The following is a 16,766-nucleotide window of genomic DNA, read 5'->3' on the forward strand; positions in this document are numbered from 1 at the left end:
GGGATGTTGTGAAGGCCAAAACTATAACCAGGTTCTAAAAAGAATGAGATAAGTTCATGGGGGATAGATCCATGAATGACTATTAGCCAAGGTGGTCCAGGACGCAACCCCATGCTCTGGGTGTCCCTGAATCTCTGTCTGCCAGAAGCTGGGACAGGACAACAGGGGATGGATCACTCAAAAACTGCCCTGTTCTGTCCTTTCACTCTAAAACATCCGTCACTGACCACTGTCACAAGACAGAATACTCGGCTAGATGGACCATTTTGGTCTGACCCAGAATGGCCATTCTTATGTTCTTATGACTCAGTAGAAAGATGGACTGAACGATTATGGAAACTAAGCTAGGATTGAAACAAACTGGTAGGGCACTATGGGGAAGGTTGTAGTGCTGTATATGTTCTGAGCATAACCAAGATTTCAGTCTCCAGGGCTGTCAGCCCCGTACCTTTCAGATGCACTAAATTCACACACACAATCAGTAATTTTTTAATTGTGTTGTGTGTGTGCTCTGATTATAACTGGATTCGTTTCACTGTCTTACAGCCCTTGGTTTCTTCTTGAACTATTAGGAGGTTCAGGGAGTTGACCTTGGTAAGTTTCCAGTGTACATCAATTGCTAACTACCTGGAGTGGAATAGTGAGAAAACACCTAGCTCATTGCAGAATACAGTAAAGGCTCAGTCCTGCAGGCTGCGGAGCACTCTTGTGGGGAGCTGAGTGTCCCCCAGCTCCCATGGGAGTCAGAAGGAGTTGAGTGCTCATCACCTTACAGCAGTGCACAGGATCCAGACGATAGCGCAAAGGAAATCAAATGACGTTAAGGCTCAGTGAACAGTTCTCTGCTCACTTCCCCAGGAATCTCAGCAAGAGCTTTGCAAACGACACTATGCCAGGAAGAATAGGTCAGTCTAAACAGTCCTGCTCACTGTGGAGAAAAGCATGCCAGAAAATCAAACGTCCATCTGCCTGTCACATACGTGTCTAGTGTTAGACGACAGCAAGCTGGGATCCAGGGGAAAGGATGATCTTGGTGCAGGGGCTCAGATATTACCAGTATACAATAGAATACGGCATGGGCGATTAGTCCAGAAGTTCCTTTCCACCCCTCATCGATGATCCCATGGCTAAAAGTACATCGCTGCCCGTTGAACATAAGAGCTAGCCGACTGGATCAGGCCATTGGCCTTTTCATCAGTATCTTGACACTGACAGGGCAGGTCTACGGTGTTCTGGGGGGTGAGCCTTCCAGCACGGGCCCACAGGCTTGTGCTAATAGGCCTCATGCTCGCTCTAAGAAGAGCGGGGTAGATGTTGCTTTGACGTAGGTCAGTCTGGAGTTTGGGCTCTCAAGCCCTGCCTCCTTCCCCCTGCACATCCGCCCCGGGTTCAGAGCCCAAGCTCCAGTGAAAGCTCCTTTTAGAGCACTACCATAAACCCGGTTAGCATGAGTCTGTCTACCCGGACGCTGAAGGTCACCCCCGCATGCAGTGTAGCTATGCCCAGTAGCCAGGACCAGCTGCGTTGGTCTGTATTCTGTTGCTGTGGGGGTCTCTGAACACCTCATGGTTTTGGTAAAGTGCCAGAAGGCCTGAACAGCAGGGATTGGTTGGGCTGGTGGTTTGGTAATCCATTAGGGAGCCTAGTGTTGCCAGTTCAACTCCAGCTCAAGTCAGGAGTCTCTGATGACTCTTTATGAAATAAGTTAGGGCTCAGTCTGTTTCCAAGCAGACTGGTGTCCACATGACATAAACCAATCACCATGGGAAGCCCTGATCGGTGACCTCTTTTGGCATGGTATTGGGGGTCAATGATGGGCATGAAGACCGGACTCTCCAATCCTTCAAGGAAGATTTGAGGTGTTTGGTGAGTTTTAGGTAGAAGATTGTACTGCTGCAGCCCCTGCAGTATCTGCTCCGTGGATGAACTCAGGGTGTCTGTCGCCTGACCTCTCAGTGTGGATAGCTTTCACATACACGCTGCCATCAGTATCTGTCTTTTTAAAAAAATTCATATGTGAATTCAAAGTCAAATGAGTGACATTCAGCTCCATGCAGAGAACGAGCCCAAGGCCCTATTTTGAGGATCAGTGGGACCTCACTGGTGCATTGGACTTGTGCTGACTCTGTACATGGGTGAATTTCACCCAGTGTGAACAAAGCTTTTCTATACCTCTTTTCTTGGACTAATGCTGCTAGCTCACACTTTTCATCTGCTAAGTGTTCGGCAACAATTAAGTTGCATAACATCTGTGAGAGGTAAGTCAGTCGCCCCATTTTACGGGTGGGGAAACTCAGACTGAGAGTTTGATTTGCAGAGTACCTAAAACTTTCAGGGAAGTCAAGTGAAGTGTGTATGGAGGGGGGGTGGGAACTGTCTTCTCTGTTTCTTCAGGTACTGCCTTGACTCTGGGAAGAGAAAGCTCCCTCAGCCCCCTCGCCCCCCGCTCTCTGCCTTCTTCAGAGGTTAAGGGAAGAGAATACTGCTAACTCCAAATTAAGAGTGAACAGCAGCTCTCTTGCAATTTCTAGTAAAGAACTTTATGTGAGGCTTTGGGAAGAGTGTGCCCATGAATTCCTGCTCCACACAGGGGAGGTTTCATTGTACTTGTGCATGAGACATTAAGTGTAGCTGACTTCAGCAGAACCTGTCTCTGCACAAAGTGCTGTCATATGCACAAAATTAACTTGGAAAAAAATATAGACAAATATTGTTTTTCTCTAATCTCCTTCAGGCACAAGAATGTTAAGGGTTTTGTGTCTCAAAAGTACGTACAAAACTGTTGGATGAAAATCTGATTTTTTTTTTCAAGTTGACAGTATACCTTTAATATCTTCTTTTAGTCTTCTCTTGAGAAAACTCTGCATCTTCAAATTATCTTTATATTTGTTACAAACTCTTGAGGTTTCATTATGGCTCTCACAAAATTTGGCACGTTTCTTAAAGCCCCAGCTACTGGAGTCATGTGATGAGAGAATCTCAGCTTTCATTTAAAAAAAATGTTTCTAGCATTGATGGTTTCAGGGAGAGGCTAGAAGACATGACCTTTAGAGACTCAAAAAACATATGGCAAATAAAAATAACCCAAAATGTAGTTTGTTTGTTTTAAAAAAAAAAACCCTCATGATTTGTTGGGCCTGATTGATTAATTTTTAATGCTTGGTGTTGGCAATAGAGTGTAAGATAACTTATTTATCTAAAGGAAATTGCTGTAGGAAACCTAAAGTGGTATGTATTGCTAGTGTAACCAAAGAATACACTTTATTCCATTTTATATTTAATTTGAAATCTAGCCAAACTGAAAGGTGAATAATTAGGAGAGGCGAGATGACTGGTATCTCTCTACATTTACCCTGTGCGGTACAGTCACAGTATCTTGGAGACTTGGCTAGGAAAGCTTTTACTGCAGACCTGCCTTCAATGATTCAAGTCTGATTACATCTAAACGAACTAAAATGCTGCAGATTCAGCTCCAGGCTGCTGACATGAGCTTTCTGGCAAAAGTGTAGTTGGGGTTAATAAGACTCCTATCCAGTTAGATGCATTATTGTCTAGTGCTGTAAGAAATCAAAGGGAATGAAGCTTTGTACTAAGCTAGAGACAACCTTTGATGTACCAGCACTTCAGAAATCCCTGAGCAGCAATTCTGTAAACAAGCTACATGGGTAGCTACAGCTGGGTATGATACAAATGGGTAGCTCCACGTATGGGTACAACAGCCCTTTTGTTCATACCAGAAGCTCCCAGTCCTCCCTTTGAAGGCCTGAGGGTAGGAGTCATTCATGAAGAGGTACTCACTCCTCAGTGAAATACCAGTTCAGTTATTACATGGTCTCTCTTGATACTGTGTCCTCCCCAACAGCTCCTTGCAGCGATATTGTAACCAGGCACACGGGGATGCTATGGGTGGAGGACTCGCTAAGTATGGAGAATACTAATGAGAACTGTTTGAATGGGCAGCCCGCCAAGGTAGACATTTTGAGTAGGCAGTTTCCACTTGAGCAATTTCCCCTTGCTGGAGCTCTGAAGTGGAGCATGCATCCCGAAAGACGAAGAGGGGACATGCAGCTCAAAGCTTACTAGTCAATCAGCAAAAAGGAATGAACAAACGGAAATGTAGAGTTCAGTCAGATAATTCCCTTGGGGAGCCACACAGGCTCTTTAAAAATGAGCCAGATTTTGAGGTCCCAACACCACCACTTACACAGAAAATAAAGACATCTAACAGATTTTATTTGCAAATTTTAAACTGCTATTTAACATTCCCGATGTCTAAACATAGACTTTGCACTGCAAAATGCTGGGGTCTGGCCCGAAGCTTAAAAAGAACACCTGGGCTTGCGAAATACGGGTCAGGAGTGTGCATTGTAATGGGTGCTGTGTGTAAGTACATGTGCCCTGGATAGAATGTCGGTCTTTCTCAAGTGTTTATGAAGCTATCACCCTCTGGCTTTCCCAGAGGATGGATATAAGCTCTAGCACTCCAGAGGTATGAAAAAATGTGTAAGAACACAAATCTGACATAACATTAACACAAGTGTAACTAGGGCACACTGCTAGCCGCTCCAAGTGCAAACCCGCCTGAACCCTTTGGGTACGTATTCAGGACAGCTAGCCCATGCTGCTGCTGCTGCCGGTGCTACCGAGACAACACTACTATTTTTAGTGTGGTAGCTCAGATGAGAGCTAGCAGGCGTATGTCTAAGTGAGCTGGGAATTGCACCCCTAGCTTGTAGTCTAGAGGTAGCCTAAATGTGACAGGGAACTAAATGGCCTAGCGCATTCTAACATAAATCCTAAAATGACAGGTTATTGTGGACTTACATTGTGTGTCTCTGGCATTAAATGCCATCAGTCTGGTTGAGGACATGGTAGGCCCAGATTTTAACAGCCATACGTGTAGAAGTGTACGTGTCTGACTTGTGCTCTCATAACGCACGCCGTGCAGGCACACGTTGGAATCTTGACTTGCGCCAGTGCATCAGGTATTGCACAAGAGGAAGCTTGTGCATTCAGCTTGGCAGATTGGCCAAGTTCACATTCTGATTAGGAATTTGCGGCTTTCTGATGATCACATGCATTCTACCCCTATTATGCTAAATGAGACTTGAGGGGAGAAATATAACCAAGACATCCAGTGAGGTCTGGGGGCTGAGGACACTTTCTAGTAGAACCTCTGTGGTGAGAGAGGTTCACTGGTTGCATGGGGCACCAACCTAGTGCCCTCTGGTGGACCCTTCAGGTATCTAACAGGAAGTAGGGTAGGGAAGGATATGGAATCTGACATTTAGAGACTCTTTGGAGTGAGAAATTAAATCCAGTTTTATCCATGAAGTTCATGATGTAATAGTTTAATAAAAGCACTTCTCTGGAACCTGAGATTCCCTGCTTCCTCATGGTTACTGCAGCCATTGTGCATAAAGGACATGGCCAACCATAAGTCAGGCTGGTGGATCTTGTCCTTTGACCACAGCCATTTTAAACCCAGAGGAATGTTTTATGTTGTCAAGTGCTCAGCTAGGTTATAAATCAATTGCTTAAATGTAAATTACAGTTAATTACAAAGCAATGAGATTAACTTACCCTATAGCTATTTAAGTGTAGCAAATGCTTTAACAATATTTGATTAATGGGATACAATAACTGCCTCACTGAGTCTGGGTAAGATGTTATGCATCTCATTACTTTTTCAGATCCATATTTTTAGCACTATTTGGTTTTTAATCTGCTGCTAAAACTATCCAAATGATTTCACGAGCCTTTTATTTCCAAAAAATTGCTTGAACACCTATCTGTGCCACCCACTTCACAGTGACAAAAATGAGGTACACAAGCAAGGGGCTACCTGCCATAGGGTAGAGCAGGGGTCTCAACTTTTCTTTCTGAGGCCTGTCCCCGACCCTCCAACTTGCTATAAAAACTTCATGGCCCCCCTGTGCATCTCCAGTAGATTAGAAGTGAGGGCCGGCATTAGGGGGAAGCAAGCCGGGCAATTGCCCCGCAAAGCTAAGTTGCTTGGGCTTTGGCTTCAGCCCTGCATGGTGGAGCTCAGGCTTCCCTGGCCTTTCCTGGACCCCAGCGACTCTAATGCCGGCCCTGCTTGGTAGTTTATTTGGGTGGGCCTTCTGAAACCTGCTTGTGACCCCCCAGGGGGCCTCAGACCCCTGTGAGAACCACTGTAGTATAATACAGTATAATAGCAACTGCTAGTTGCTAGTATAATAGCAACTGCTGCCTCTCTTCTGTGGGGGTACTACTGCTGGGGAAAATGGTGGAGACAAATATTGCGGATATTGTTTAGCTCACAGTGTAGATGTGGCAATGGCTCAGGAAGTGTCTCATGGGTGCGGTACAGGGTTTGAATTAAAGGATCATCTTCACTCCCTTATCAGAACAGGTGCTGGTGGAGCTGAGTTGCAGATGGAGGAGGCATCCTGCCTCGGCAAGAGAGTGTTAAACCTTAGTGCCTTTCACTTATTTTGGAATCTACGCGGGCTGGTGTAAATCTGGATAGCAACATTGAGTTCAATGTGCAGTTATACCCAGGGCTTGTCTGCATGGCCAGTTAGTGCTTGGCAAACTAGTGTGCTGTAGATCCACACCTCCGACTGGAGCATGCATGTAAGGAGGGCAGAGTTTGTCCTTACCGTACAAATACTACCCCTTTAATTATACACTCCTCTCTACGTCTAGTGCTGCCGAGACAGTGCAGCTAGGAGAGCGGAGGCTGAGGAATCCGTCCTGACCTGACCCACTGGGGGGAAAAGAGCAGAATGCGATTCAGCAGTGGGACACTAATAGCAGCGAGCAGTTGATGTTAACATTGCAGCTCGTGATTATGGAAACAGAATATCAGCATGATGAGCTTGGTCTTATTCTGCTGCTTTGCAGGGCTGGAAAGGGCAAGCGATTAAACGTAAGCACTTAGAAAAAAGAATAAAGAGGAAATATTTTGTTACTTCCAATGGACCATATTCCTGGATCCAACAACACCTCAGTAGCACAAAGCACCATGGTCAAGCTGCCTTAAAGAGGCATTAGACTGGGACTCAAGCCACTTACTCTACCCTGTACCGTGTCTCCCCATCGGTGAAATGGGGATGATATGATTTGATTTCTCTTCAGGCAGTGATGGTTTCTTACGCGGTTTGTACAATGTCCAGCACAATGGGGCCTCACTCTCAGTTGGGGTGTCTGGCTTTCTGTCCCACAGATCGTGATAACAGTAAGGTGCCTTATCAAAACTGTAAGTGGTTAGACCTTAGTGGAGCAAACATACCATGGAAGTCAGTCCAAATGTTATAAAAGCCTGATGCTGGGACACACGTGCCTTGCAGTGTCAATGAAGGGAATAAATAGTGCTTCACATTGCTACTAGATCAATGACCGCTTGGCTGTAAATACAGCCATCCGCTTTTAGCCATCAGTGACCTGAGATTTCCCCATTGCTGACTGCAGAACAGGGCATGCTTGAGAAATTAGTGCTGCACTGGAAGAATTTGCTATTCGTTTTTGGCGTAAAGTTGGTTACACTGAATGTCTATTGTGGAGGGTTTACCGTATTGATGATTTGCTGCTGCTATAGTGGAGGGCTCAGCCCAGGAACTGAATGTTCTCTCTTTCCTAAGGCCTAGTTTCAAACAAGGCCTATCTAAATTAGGTTCCCAAATCCCATACGTAGGCACCAAATAAGAATGTAGGCACCCACATGAAAAAAGTAAGGCCCCGATTTTCAAGAAGTTCTCATTGTTCTCAATGGGAGGAGCTGGGTGCTGGGCGCTTTTGAAAAATCTGACCCTAACTGATTAAATTTCCCATCGTCTCAAACTGCATCAGACCTCCACTCTTTGCTTGGTTCCCAGCAATCCTGAGGGATAACTCAGTGGTTTGAGCATTGGCCTGCTAAACCCAGGGTTGTGAGTTCAGTCCTCAAGGGGGCCACTTAGGGATCTGGGGCAAAAATCAGTACTTGGTCCTGCTAGTGAAGGCAGGGGGCTGGACTCAATGACCTTTCAAAGTCCCTTCCAGTTCTAGGAGACAGGTATATCTCCTATTAATATCTGCTAGGTTGGCTGAGATGTTATTCCCTGATGTTTAAGGGAGACAGAGCCATGCAAAGAGGGTGCAGGTTACTGCTGTGCACTGGGTCCAATGCACTATTAGCTCTGCAGTAGTGAACGCATTCAAGACTTCCTCTTTGTGTTTCATTCTGTTGCTTCTTGAAAGGTTCGGAGTTCCATGTACAATGCAAATGATACTTACAATAAGGGGTTCATTATCCTAAGGTAATATACAGATGAAATATGCTGCAATCCAGCTGAAAGCAAATAATAAACGGTGTAATTTACAGATGTGGATACGGCCGGGGAAGGACGAAAACACACGGACCACTGCTGCTGTGGAAAGAGCAATGACTAACCAGCTGCTAGGGTCTAAGCCAAAGCTCAGTGAAGACAATAGGAGGCTTTCCAATGACTTCAGTGTGCTTTGCATCAAAGCACTTGCAAGGCAGAGGAAGAGCTGCCAGCGTGGTGGTGGGTGACCATAAAAGCCAAGTTGCAGATGAGGCACTAGAGCAATAGAGAACAGCATTGCAAGGGTTACAAGGCACTAAAAGAAGAGCTGAGGGAAAGGAAAAGAGAAGTGGGGGTGGGTTGGGGACAGGACCAGCTGTGGCAGTAGCAAGGCCGCAGCAGGGAGAGAGGGAGTAGGATTTGGAGCACACTGCAGTGCATGGATCAGGGACTTGAATGCAAGAATTCTACAAAACCTAAATCGGGCAAATTTTGAACTATGGGGCTTTATCTCCATCAGGAGGTTCTAGTGACTTCATAAGCCTGTCTAACCGTTCCCAGCATCCCCAGTACCCCACACTGGAATAGCAGCTCTAAGTCACTGGTCCCTTTTATATTTTTTCTGCACGAGAGACCTAGTGAAATGTGTTCCATGTTCGGTGGCTTCAGTTTGGCACTTAGTACTTTAACTTTCCAATAGTATGTGCAAGCTGCAAGACACTGAAGTCCTTTTCAGTTCAGGTTCTTCAGTAAATCACTGGAAGTCAGCTGTGCACCATACACTAGCAAAACACACATGCCATGAATTATCACCTTGCGGCTTCTGACAAATTCCTGCAGAGAAAAATGTGTCCTTTAGGAATCCATCTGTAGCTGTGAAAATGGAAAACCTCTGCCCTCTTAGTCAGTGATCCTGACGTCAATGGAAGACTTTCGGTTGCCTTCATGGGCTTTGGGTCAGGGTCTCACGTGCCTCTGCTCATAACAAAGCATGTATTACATGCTTGTCATAGCAGCAGAGCAAATGACTTTTTATTGGATCAACAATAGCCAGGACGTGAAAGGTCCATGGCTTCCACATTTCTAAATTTAGCACTGTGCTTTCAACTGCTAAGTGCTCTTCAAAGACTGACTAATTTGCCAGCACTCTTGTATCGTAAGGAAGAAAATAATATGTCCATAAGGTTCACTGGTGTTGATGGGTCTGATCCAAAGATCTCTGAACTCAGTGTAAAGAGTCCCTTTAACCCTGGCCCTGCACTGACTGATGTGTTCCCTTCCTTTAGGAAAAGAGAAGGTTAAAAAGCAGTGCAACTGCAAGGAAGTTTGCCCTCAAAAGACCTTGAAGCACAGTCAGTTTTCAATAGGGCTTTTTTCTCCCCTTGACACTGATATGCTCCTGGTTGAGTCCCTCAAAGCTATATTGTACATGACTTTGATGAAGAAGATACCTAATTTCCAATCACAAACATGGTTTGGTTTTGTCTGTCCTTTAAGATGGTATATCTGTCACAAAGCTTGGTGGAAATCTACAGGTGGGCGGAAGCCAAGGAAAGGCTAGAGTCCATGAAAACACTTCCCCCACATTAAGTGGAAATGAAACAAGGAAGGAAACATTTTGAGATTGCTGTGCGTAAAACAGAAATACTGCTAAGTGTACAGGCTTATTACTTTTCTTGTAACAGCCCTGGCATGCTGGCTCCGTGGAACATAACTTGTCAAAGTATACTCCTGTTCCATCTTCTCTCCTCCATTCTTCTGTTGTTCTTGTTGGTTTTGTTATTTATCTAGTCTTCCCTTTGTAAAAACATCCTTCATCCATGGCAGAGAGCTCAAGTTTTGGAGAGTGGTTTATTTAATTCTTGACTGAGCAGAGTGTTACTGCAAAGGCCCTGAGGATGTATCTGCACAGCTGGCAGTGAGCGACCCATTCTGGGTTGACAGGCTTGTGGGGCTTGCGTTACCCTGTGCGAAAAACAGCTGTGTAGCTTGGGTAGGGCATAGGCTTCAGAGTGTGAGCTCCAGCTCAAGCCACAACTTCAAAATGTTGTCTAGGCAACTGTGTTTAGCGTGGTAGCACAAGCCCCATCTATTGACCTGGGTTGATGCCATGGGCTATGTAGACCTCCTCTATGAAGCTTAAGAGTACTTAAACTTCCCAGCTAGAGAACATTTTACTATAACATAATTTCTTACTTAGGAGTGCAGATCTTCTTCTCCCAATTTAAAAACAACCACAGAAAAACAGTGTGATTCTGAGTGATTACATGGGGAAACAAGAAGAGTGAGGATTGGGTGCAGTTAAAGCCACAAAATGAAAGACAAAGTTTGTGGAATATACTGTCCTGTTTTCTCCTATACATTCAGGGCCAGACTTTTTCAAAAGAGCCCAACATGCAGCAGCAAATAGGGGCCTAGATTTTCAGTGTAGGCACCTCAATGCATCCTAATTACTAGAGCTGTGCAGAGGACAGAAGCTCTGTTTCATGAAGGATTTTGATTTTTGAAATTTGTCTTTATTCTGAACTGGAACAAAACCTCCACATTTTGAAGTCCTCCCAAGGAAAATTCCATTTGGGATGACTTCCACTTTTTGTTGTCCTTTATTATATTTGAACATCCAATTAAAAATATTCAAAATAAGAGGTAATTTCAAAACAAAAAAATCAAACTTTTATTTTGAAAAATGTCAAAATCAGATGTTTCAATGTCGTGGGCAACGTTTTCCTGGTTCTCTTCCAAAACCAAATTCCAGAAAAATCATCTCAATTTCACAAAGCATTTCAGTTTTGACAGAACTGCATATTTCAACAGAATATGGTTTCATTTAAATTTCTCTGGCCAGCTGTACTGTGGTTAACCTCTGATTTAGATCTATTCTGTACTGTTCGGGTTCTTATGCCACCATATCACTAGTTTTGCTGCAGCAACACACTATCCCAGGGTAAAGACTGTATGTGTGTTTTCATTTTTGAATCACAGCATAACTAACATAGTCAGCACATCTCCTCTAACAAAGAAGGACCCCCAGAGACATTAACTGGTGCCCGTAAGCTTCTGGGATTCAGATGAGCAGTGTGGGGGATTTAGTGTGATCCAAGTGGACTATGAAACATTTTCCTCAGAATTTTCTCACACCTGTAAACAAGCACCTTTGCTGTTAAGTGTAGAGCCGTCTCCTGGTCTCACTGCGGAAATTACATGATCTCTGTAAATCTCTTGTCAGTATTTCATGCAAATTGCATATTGATTTTATGCAGATCCTTTAAATAGCATTAAGGTTTGCAGCCTATCTTATGATCAAACAACAGTCTGAATGCCCTCAAAGAGATGATCTCCACCGCCCCCCCAGCAGACAGTGATAACAGTCTATACCGGAAAAGGATTATGGATTCACAGATGCAAGAACACACAGGAATAACAAAGATAGGAATTATGGGCTACATTTGTTTGTAGCTGAGTATAATTCTTGTAAATGACAGTGCCTTTCTCTAATGTTGCTGGGACTTCTCACTAGCCAGGAGTGTTCCTCTAGTAGTGTATGCTTGTAATATTTGCTATTTCTCTGTACTACTTAGATGTGAACAACCTATTTTTCATTTCATTTTAAAAGTTGCCAGAAAGAAAAGTGATTTAAACAATGGCAATAGAGTGCATTTGACTCCTTTGTCAGATCCTTAGGTGATGCTATCCTGCGGTTCCTAGTATGGTTTTTAAGTCTGTGATTAGATTGGCCTGTATCAGCTTTCAGCACAATGCTGGTGACCAAAAGCACCTAGTGCTGCCTGTTTTAAGGAGGTGTCGAATGTGCTTCTTCTATGTGTTGTCATCTGTCTGATGCAGAAAGCCTTATGTTTTTCAAATGGGGAATCCAAAAATGGAGGCTGGTGGAATTAATAGACACTCAAAAATTTTGGGTTAAGTGACTATCCAAGGTCAAGACACTGGCTAAGATCCTGATCCTGCAAACAAGCATGCACATGAATACTAGTTCACTCTGCCTTATTTACTAACCTCCATCTCACCAACATGCCGATATAGTCCCTTACTTCTGCTCGCACTGGTGTTAAGATATTTCAAGTCGTAAGTAAGACAGACTTCTAATTATTTGTTGCACTTCATTTCATACTCTAGAGCTGAGTGAGTAATTGATTGATTTTGGTTCAGTGGCTGAACTGAAAAAATCAGTGAAAAAAATCACTTTGGGTCAAACAAAACATTTAGTTTGACCTAACACTAAATATTTAGTGTTGTTTTCAGGTGGTTATTTTCTCCCCTTTTTATTTTTTTTAATTACATGTAGCTCAAATTTCAAAATGAAATATTATTTCAACATGAAAAGTTGAAAGGCTTCATTCTGACAATGTCAAAATGTTTCCTCTTTTCTTGCATTTTTTCCCTCATTTTTTTTTCTGGCTGAAACTATTTGCAGAATTTGACCAAAATTTGCAAATATTTTTTGTTGACCTAAAACTGCATTTTTCAACAAATAAACTAATAAATATTAAACAATTTACCCCAAAATTTTCACCCAACACTAGGTGTATGAATGTTCATTTCCTTGTGCAATTTCCTAGATGTTTTCACTAAGTGCAGCACTACTGGAATTCCTGCACAGCTTAACAAGGTAGCTCCACACGTCCCCTCTAGAACTTACCGATCAATGCATAAAACGACACACATCTCGATCTGTTAAACATCACTATGACAACATAGATCTTTATGGAAAGGCAGTTACGTTATTTATTTATGTTTACATCTAATTTCATGGGGGCATGGATGTTCTTTGGCACCATTGACTTTGGATGTTAGTTTTTTAATGCCCTTCTCAGAGCAGACAGTCTATTTAATTTTTCAATATTTGCTGTCTAGCTCAGAGGGGATTTAGTTTCTGTGGCAGACCTGCCAGCTTCCAGCACAGAAATGATAGTTGTCATCCACCACCTTGAAAAGGTTGGTTTCCTTTCAACATTTCAAAAGCACAGCACTGTCAGTTGAGGAGGAGAAGAAAGTGTTTGTGAATCCAGAAATAAATATTAACTCATTCGTCACCTGTTTGAAATGATTATTTCAACCACAAAAAGGAAAAGGCTTGTTCTCTAAGTGGCATTTTTACTAGGTATTTTGATGATTTGAGGAAGCTATGTTGTTACTCTGCAAGAGTGGAATTGGGCCAGGTGGGCTGAATCAACAAATTAGTCTGATTAGGGAAGCTTTAGGGTGGAGGCAGCTAATTAGAGAGAGGCTCCCCTGTGCAGGAAAAGGCAGGGCCTATGAAGTCAGGTAGCAGGCTACAGACAGGGCTGTTGGGAGGCAGGCAATAGTCACTCCCTGGGAAGAGGGAGGAGGGTTCCTGGAGATGGTACACCCAGAGAGAGAATGGGAACCAGAGAGTAGGAAGCAGTCTAGGGAAGGAGATGATACTAAACTACTCAAGATAGTTAAGACCAAACTACTCAAGATAGTTAAGACCAAAGCAGATTGTGAAGAACTTCAAAAAGATCTCACAAAACTAAGTGATTGGGCAACAAAATGGCAAATGAAATTTAATGTGGATAAATGTAAAGTAATGCACATTGGAAAAAATAACCCCAACTATACATACAACATGATGGGGGCTAATTTAGCTACAACGAGTCAGGAAAAAGATCTTGGAGTTATCGTGGATAGTTCTCTGAAGATGTCCACGCAGTGTGCAGAGGCGGTCAAAAAAGCAAACAGGATGTTAGGAATCATTAAAAAGGGGATAGAGAATAAGACTGAGAATATATTATTGCCCTTATATAAATCCATGGTACGCCCACATCTCGAATACTGTGTACAGATGTGGTCTCCTCACCTCAAAAAAGATATTCTAGCACAAGAAAAGGTTCAGAAAAGAGCAACTAAAATGATTAGGGGTTTAGAGAGGGTCCCATATGAGGAAAGATTAAAGAGGCTAGGACTCTTCAGTTTGGAAAAGAGAAGACTAAGGGGGGACATGATAGAGGTATATAAAATCATGAGTGATGTTGAGAAAGTGGATAAGGAAAAGTTATTTACTTATTCCCATAATACAAGAACTAGGGGGTCACCAAATGAAATTAATAGGCAGCAGGTTTAAAACAAATAAAAGGAAGTTCTTCTTCACGCAGCGCACAGTCAACTTGTGGAACTCTTTACCTGAGGAGGTTGTGAAGGCTAGGACTATAACAATGTTTAAAAGGGGACTGGATAAATTCATGGTGGCTAAGTCCTTAAATGGCTATTAGCCAGGTTGGGTAAGAATGGTGTCCCTAGCCTCTGTTCGTCAGAGGATGGAGATGGATGGCAGGAGAGAGATCACTTGATCATTGCCTGTTAGGTTCACTCCCTCAGGGGCACCTGGCATTGGCCACTGTCGGTAGACAGATACTGTGCTAGATGGACCTTTGGTCTGACCCGGTACGGCCTTTCTTATGTTCTTATGTTCTTAGTAGCGAAGGTAGAGAGAGGAGCCCAGAACTGCTGAGTGAGGGACCCTGGACTGGAATCTGGAGGAGAGAGTGGGCCTGCGTCCCCTTACCAGCCACTGAGGGAGTGGCACCGGGCAGCGAGAGGGAAAACTGCCTAGGACTGCTAGAGAGAAGGGACTTTGCCACTCCAAGAGGGGGAACGCTGAGTGACCTCGCTACAGGGCTAAGTCCTGAAGACGATGCTGTGGTTCTTGGGGCTGAGGCCCAGAGAGAGAGAGAGAGAGTGCAAAACTGTGGATGAGGGCATCAGCCTCGAGAGTTAATCCCCAGAGTGACCAGCAGGAGGTGCCAGACCCGCAGTGAGTGGTGCACCCTGTGACTAACACCCATAAATGAAAAATTGAGGGAGTGCAGGCTCAGCCGGTTTTGGTGATGTAAAGTGCAGACCTGACAGCTTCATGGGTGAGAGCGTCTGACTGGGGTGTCAAACTCAAATGACCACGAGGGCCACATGAGGACTAGTGCATCGACCCGAGGGCTGCATCACTGACACCCCCCCCCTTTGCTGCCTCTGGCCCCGCCCCCACTCCACCCCTTCCCTGCCCCATTCCAACCCCTTCTCCGAAGTCCCCACCCCTTCCCTGCCCCCGGGGGTGCAGAAAGGGTGCAGGGTGTGGCAGGAGCTCAGGGCAGGGAGTTGGGGTGCAGGAGGTGTGCAGCATGCGGCAGGGGGCTTAGGGCAGGGAGTTGGGGTGCAAGAGGGGTGTGGGGTGCGGCACAGGGTCAGGATGCAGGGTACAGCAGGTGGCTCAGGGCAAGGAGTGCCGGGGTGCAGGGAGCTTGGCGGGCCACACACAAGAAAATGCTCGTTTTACAGCTTCACAATAGATTCCGACCAATTTAAGATTTTGAAGAAACTGATTTTAGAATATACTTTATTTCAGGCAGTCCTGGAATTTATGCTGCCCACTGGCCTCCCAGTGAATAATAAACTGCATATCATCAATTTGCTGAAGAGAACTCATTAGTAAAGCAGCACATATCAACATACTGCTAATGACTTACCTTTTGACTAAGACACATACCAAGATTAATGTGGCTTATTACAATGATTCTCCAAGACCAAGAGTGAAACTTATCATACTCTTTGCTAAAAATATTTCTAATGATAAAAAAACTAAGCAATTTAGGATGATTAGCCAGAAGTTATCGGCACACAATTGTCATTGATAGCTATTCTTTAATAACCATCAGATACGTTTCGGTCAGTATTATATTTTTTCATGTTAATTAAGACAAATTGGTCTTAATGTAGAAATAGGTCTGAAGCTGAAGCAGCTAACATATCTGAACTTCTGGGACAGTTCAAATTCGGATCTAGCACCTTTACAGATGGTGGCCTGATGCCTGTGGTGCAACAGCAGAGGGTTTTAGTGGATATGGGAAGATGGTGAAAATAGTACTGATGGAGCTAAGTGAGTGGGCAGGGAACATAGGAGAAGTCCACTGCAGATGTCAGAAAAAGGCAAGCATTGGGAAGAAGCCCCATTCTATTAAAAATCTATTTGCAGGATTTAGGCTTCAATCTTGCAAACATTTACACACATGCTTAACTTTCCTGCCATGAGTAACTCTCATTTGGACTACTAGTGGCAGTAAAGTTAATCCCCTATGTGTTTGCAAGATCAGGGCCTTAATTATTTAGATCTATGCCAGAGACACAACCTTCGATCCACATGGAACGTGGGAGAGCAGGGGCACAGGGGTGTGTGTGTTGCTGTTGGTTCAGGCACCGCCCCCAGCATCTCCCATTGTCCGGGAACGGGGAATCTGAAGCAACATCAAGACACACCCCTGCGCCTCTCTTCCCTCACGTTCTTTCCGCTTCCCGGAGCAGCGCGGGGGCAGGGCAGGGAGCCTGCCCTGCTCCCAGTGCATGCTGGGCCAGAGCCGCTCTAGGTAAACGCTGGGGGAGGGCGGGGGGACGACATGAGGACCTCGCAGGCTGCAGAAAATAATCTCGCGGGCCACATGTGAC

The 16,766-nt window shown here is 44.3% G+C and overlaps 1 protein-coding gene across 2 annotated transcripts in view; it reads right to left on the reverse strand.

Moving 5' to 3' along the window:
- The window catches only part of GRIN3A (glutamate ionotropic receptor NMDA type subunit 3A), a 98,692-nt gene that overhangs the window by 40,328 nt on the left and 41,598 nt on the right, over positions 1-16,766 (reverse strand). The window lies entirely within an intron of this gene.

Source organism: Mauremys mutica, chromosome 6, assembly GCF_020497125.1.
Source record: "Mauremys mutica isolate MM-2020 ecotype Southern chromosome 6, ASM2049712v1, whole genome shotgun sequence".
NCBI lineage: Eukaryota > Metazoa > Chordata > Testudines > Geoemydidae > Mauremys > Mauremys mutica.